Source organism: Choloepus didactylus, chromosome 12 (assembly GCF_015220235.1).
Source record: "Choloepus didactylus isolate mChoDid1 chromosome 12, mChoDid1.pri, whole genome shotgun sequence".
Taxonomy (NCBI): domain Eukaryota; kingdom Metazoa; phylum Chordata; class Mammalia; order Pilosa; family Megalonychidae; genus Choloepus; species Choloepus didactylus.
The window spans coordinates 47330941-47337267 of NC_051318.1; the positions used below are offsets into that span (position 1 = coordinate 47330941).

The 6327-nt window shown below is 33.1% G+C and overlaps 1 pseudogene; it reads left to right on the forward strand.

The window, feature by feature from the left end:
• Window positions 1–619: 619 nt before the first annotated feature.
• Window positions 620–1359, forward strand: LOC119506828 (annotated as a pseudogene).
• Window positions 1360–6327: the final 4968 nt, after the last annotated feature.

A 6327-nucleotide genomic window follows, 5' to 3' on the forward strand; every position in this document is an offset into this window, starting at 1 on the left:
CAGTAGCCAAGATTCCCTTCCCTTGTATGAAATGAGTGGTAGGAAGTAAGGCTGAGGCCAGACATGAAGAGCCTCAAATGCCAGGCCAAGGGCTCTAAGCCTTGGTGTCTGAGGAACATGGTTGCTGAACTGTGGTGAGTCAAGTGACATAGGACGGAAGAGACCAATTTGGGGAGGCCAGAATGAAGGCCATTAACAGTCCAGGCAAGAAAGTAAATATAGAGTTCAGTATTGGGGGAAGTAATAGAAATAATGAGAAAGAAGGCATGGATGCGAGTTATACAGGTCAAAGTGCGGGCTCTATAAGCCAGAAGAGCTGCAACCTGTGCTGGGCAGAGGTTTCAGTTATGACCCTTTGGGTCCATAGAATGCAGAAGATCATGTGCTCCTTCAAAATACTAGCCCCTGGTGTCTGCTGACTATATCATGAAATAGAAATAATGAAGGCACTGCATCTTTTTTAAAATTCCCCTTTGTAGCATTTCCTTAAAAACAGCTATTTAATGCAACTCTGCCAGTGAGCTTTTGAACAATCCTGTCTTTTATAATCCCGATATTAATGAACCATCTTTGTAAAGGGTGGAAGTGTCTCCCTGAATCATCAGTTTATTAATGAAGGATGACTTGCATTGAACAAGACAAGCTGGGTCAAATTTGAAGATGCTTTTGAAGTACTAAGGCAGAATTCAACTGGAGACCTTCAGTACTACCCAGATTACAAAAATTACTTGGCTTTCATCAACCATTGCCCTCATGTCAGAGGAAATTCCAACCGCTGTGTCATGCTGCCTGTAGAGGAACCTGTCTATAATTGGAGACCTGTCATCAACAGTGTTACAGACTTCTATTTTGAAGGAAATATTCATCAATCTCTACAGAATGCTGCTGAAAACCAGCTAGCATAAGCTGTCCTCCAGCAGAAGGGAGGAAAAAGCAGAAAGAAGCTCCAACTGTACGAATACCTTCATGAGTTCCTGTGTAACCCCAAGATGGCATCTTGCATTCAGTGGGTAGATATACCTTAAGCATCTTTCAGTTTATATCAAAATACAAAGAAAAACTTGCAGAACTTTGGGGAAAACAAAAAGGCAACTGGAAGACCATGACTTACCAGAAAATGGCCAGAGCACTGATGAATTATGGAAGAACGGGGGAAATCACCAAAATCTGGAGAAAGCTAATTTACCAGTTCAGTTAGGCCATTCTTATTTCTTGAGGAAAGAGATCTTCTACTCACGGTTTGTTCAACCTGAACAAGAATATCTCAGTTTAAATAACTGGAATGCAAATTATAATTATGCATGTGCCAATTACCATGAGTTAAATCATCCTGGTTGCTCAATACAACCTTACATGTAATAGTTTTCTGGCATCAGAAATCCCTGCTAGCTTCAGAATTATCCTCTTAAAGCAAATATGGAAGAGAAAAAAAAATTAACTTTATTTTCGCTATCTTTATTCAAAACACATAATCTATAGTTTTTAAAGAAACAAGATACATGGATCCAATCATATGGGCTAGAAAAGGCAACTCCAAAAAAGAGACTTTAGAGTCCTTCAAATCTTAATGCTCTGTTAACACAACAGGAAGGACAGAATTTAATAATGTAAAAGTCAAATTGAAAGGGTCCATGTGACATAATGTCTAGTACTAGGAGATTTTGAAATATTATTTGATTTTTCTTGTATTGCTGGTTACCACATTGTGATAGCTAGATTGTAAAGATTCTTTGCCTAAAGAAATGGATGTTAAAAAATTAAGAGCAATGTCTTTATACTGGGAGGCAGAGGCAAGTCTGAAGGAAACTCAAGGTTTGACATTTGCCTGATGGTTAAGTTGAAATTAGTTGGACCTAGACAATCAGAGGGACAAAAATTAAGTCTTAGATTTTTGGTAGTTTCCTGGTTGAGTAGAATTTTGAACAGTCCCATCATTAATTTAGGTAAGTTGAGTGAATAGAAGAGATTAGTGTCAACTCTCCACACTAAAACCTGGTAGGTAAAAAAAAAAATTGTGAAAGATTAAATGGTAATTAAAGGTAGATAAGCCTTTAGTGTCTTTGATAGTTGCTGTGAGTTTTCTATGGGCTAATGCAATTCTGGAGCAAACAAATAATGCTGAGTTCCAAAAAAGCCATGCTTAAATGGGCTAAAATACTTAAGGGTATCTTGTTGTGTTGAATGAGGAATGAAGTGACGGTAACTTTGCCTGTAGCTAGAAATGAGAACTTTGAGGAAATATGGCCAAATCTGGTGATGCCACCACCTAGACAGAAAATAACCAAGGACCGTATCATCCAACTCCTCTTCATGCAGCCACATGCCTTTCTACTATCTAATATTTAGTACATGCCTGGAAAGTTAGCACCCATTCAATTATCCAAAAGTTAATTTTTAACTTGCAATGAGTATGAAAAACAATGCACTGTTTAGAAAAACTAAAAGAGATATTAGTTATATTACCTTACAGATAAAGAAAGTTTAGAAAAGTTATTTTTTCCAAAGCGTTTGTGTGTAGGTAGGTTATTGCTAAAGATGGCATAGACAGAAATTTTTAAATAATTGTATTGTTTTCTCCTCTCAGAAGGAAGTCATCAAGCAAGATCTCTTTCAGGATTCAGTATATTTTCTTATTATATGGAATTGCTGCTGTCCCACTGCCTTCCCCCACTCTCATCCCCCTCAAACAAATTCCTTAATTGCTTTGTAAGTTAAATGAACTAGTTTCTCCCATGCAGGGTTTGCTTATTCTTCTTAACTCAATTCAGAGTTAATGATCCCTAATAATTATTCAAACTTGTTCATGGACCATCTGTCAATCCAAAAGAAATGTTTTTGCTTGGAAATGAAAATGTGTCTGCTTATATGTTGTTGCATTTATGTCTTTTACAGATATGTTTTAAGGGGGGATGATCTCACTGAACTTTGGTCATATTTTACAATTCAAGGTGCTCAGTTTTTCTAATGATAATAGTTATTGCCACTACATTCAGAGCACATTTTTAGAAAGTATTTATTACCTGTAAAAGAACTGCAAGCATGTTGATTAATAATACTGTGTTATATTCTTATACAAACTGAACATAAAATATAAATTATGAAACTATATGAGAAAGTTTTGATTATTATTTAATTAGAAAATGGCAAACAGAAAATTCATATAGGATTGTACAAAAGTAACTTAAGAAATACTAAATATTTTTTAAAAATCAGATTGCCCTGGATCTGCAGAATCCCATGCTGTTTCCTAGTAGTTATTGCTAAAGATGGCATACATAGAAATTTTTAAATAGTTGTATTGTTTTCTCTTTAATATAAACTAACATTTGGAAAAAACAAATAATGAAAGAAAAAAAAAGTAAGTAGATCCTTTAAAGAGAAATAATGTCTGACTATTGGTGATTTATTTTAATACTTATACATTATTGCTTTTATGAATGCACATTTTTTTATACAGGCCAATGAATAGCTGGTTGCTTGTTTTTTGTTCATGTGTTTATTTTTCTGTATTGACTGTTCAAGTTGGCTGTGACAGATGAGAAAGTTCTTGTCTTTTTAGAAAATGTGGATTTTTTTTTCTTTTACCTCTATCAAAAATATGTATTGTTCTATCAATATGCACTATGCATTCTTCTAGATCTGACGATATAGCAATAAACACAAAAGGAAAAATTCCCTGCCTTCATGGTGCTTACATTCTTTAATATTGAGGCTAAAGCTGATATTATAAGGAGCTATTACAAGACCAAATTTATCCCATTTTTATGAAATTTTATTTTGGCTGGAAAATTGTGGTAAGCCAATTGTAAATTTGCTGAAAAATAATTAACACATTTGTAACAGTTTCAAATCATTCTGACCTTACTGCTATTTAAGGAAATATATTTTATTTTTGACGTGTTTTATTAAAATTATTATGCAATTGTTTTCACAGAATATGAATTTGTAGCTCCCTCAAATTTATAAATAAAATAATTAATCACTGTTTTTACAGTGAAAATTAACATATATGGCTTTAATAAACAAGTATCAAACACAAATCATATTCTGTATAGTTATTGGTTTTGTTTTATTAGAAATGCAATTATCACATTTTCAAGTATTGAATGGTTTTCCATAAATATGTGCAAAGATTTTTAAAGTATTATCTGAAATTTTTCATTTTATTTATCCCCCCTATTTTAAACTCCTTTGATTATTAAATGATGATTGCTTATTATTATTCCCCAATATTTTAAAAATAATGTAAAAGCAATATTATCACAAATTTTTAGACACCAATACATCATCCTATATTTCACAAACATATGTATGTAGTTACAGTGAAACCAGCCAAAGCTTGTCACAGTTATGTAATTAAGCAATGTTAAAAATAGCATTTCTCTCTGGATATATTAATCGGTTGCAATTCATTTTGCTACAAAAATTGTCTAAAGATTATTCTGCCATACTTCAAAACTAGCTTAGTAATTGAATGCATTAGGAATCCAGGAATTTCAGCAAGAGTTTGCATTAATTCCCCCCCCCAAGCCTGAATTAGACTTATAGCAGAAACCCAGAAGGACTCTGTGCTCTTAATTACTGTTCCTTTCCTTCTAGATATAGAACTCCCCTGTTGATGAGCAACTGAAGGAAAGATCCATCATTAAGTCATTCAATGTTTATCATGGTTACCCGTGACCTTTCCACGAACCCAAATTTCAGGACGTATAAAACGAAAGACTGTTTAAATATAACAGTTAAGAAGCTAACTTAATTAAAACATTAAAGTTAAAATGAGCAAATTTGCTTGACATAATAAACAATTCCTACCAGGTAACCTGTTAGTATATCACAGAACATTTTTTTTTCCTTAAACAGAAACTCCTCAGCAGAGACCTTTGCTGTTGGTTCTGTTTGTTTGTTGTAGTCAGAGCTAATATCCCTTTAAAGACATTTCTGAAAGGCAATCACAGAAGACCTAAATTACTTGGTTATATTTCTTAAAACTTTAATATGGGCATTTAAAAAAAATTCTGATAGAGCATTAAATAAATGTTTATTCATTTAGGTAATTTTAAATATGGTTGGTTTTCCTCACCCTAGCTCCTCTTGACTCTTTTTCTCTCCATAATGACTTTGAGAGATGACAATCTAGGAATCTCTAAGAACGTCCAAACCATGAGATTGCAAGAGATTTGATATCATTCAGCCCAGGCTTCAAGATGTCTGACTTCTTAAGGCATCATTTAAGTCAAAAACTTTTCTATGACTGTCATTCTTTCATAGTGTCAGTACTTTTGTACTACTGCCCATTTTGTTCAAAATGACATTTCGGGTGTTTTCAATGACATATATCTAAGTGGATATTCATCAGTTTATTTCAATGTCTCTCAATAATATTTCTGGGGTCTAAAATATGTTTAGAATGTGTCAGGTAAGTATGCGTTTCCAACTGATCTCACAATACTGGAGAGGATATATAAGGAGGGCTCCAGTTTCTTCTCAATAAAAGTAGAAACTCTACATCTGAAATTCTTCTTAGTTCCAAAAGGTCACTAAGATACTTCTCTTTGCAAATAAAATGATTCCACATTTCAATCCTTTGTTGTCCCCAACTTGCTATGTTAAATTTATAAAACGTGTGTAACTATTTATGAGACACTTCTTCGTTTAGTCTTGATACATTTTTTGAAAATAGTGGAAAGCTAAATAAAATGCAATTTATCAAAACAATATGGCAGGGGGATACTGAATAGTTCAGATCTGTGAACCACAAGAACACTACCAGGGTGGAGATGACTCTGGCAACAATTGTAATCAGAGCTTGAACATTATAATACTTCATATTTGAATCTTGTTTTCTTATCACTCAGTTTGTCAGAATGTTAGATTCATTCTCTGAGGGTTTCTCCATTAGGCAAAAGACATGGCTGTCTGTGATACCTTATATTGCTAATTAAAATAGAACTTCAGAAGACCCAACAAAAACGTTTGGATTTATGGAGATTCTCCAGATTAATTCTTGCCTCTAACATACTTGCCACAAACATCAAAATATAAAATAAAATTTATTTATATTATAAAAAGATTATCTAATACAAATTTTTTGTAGTAACCTATTTTTTATATAATTAATAATTTTATCCATATAATTGATAATTTTGTCATATAATTGATATATTCAGTTACTTAAGTATAATTTAAGTGTAAACATTTAAAAATTAGTAATTATCGTGATAAATTTATTTCCTAATTGTACCATATCTATGGTGGGTTGAATTGGGTGCCCCTAGTTTGGACATGTTCTTGTACTTGATATGCATTTTGATGGGTGTGGACCCATTG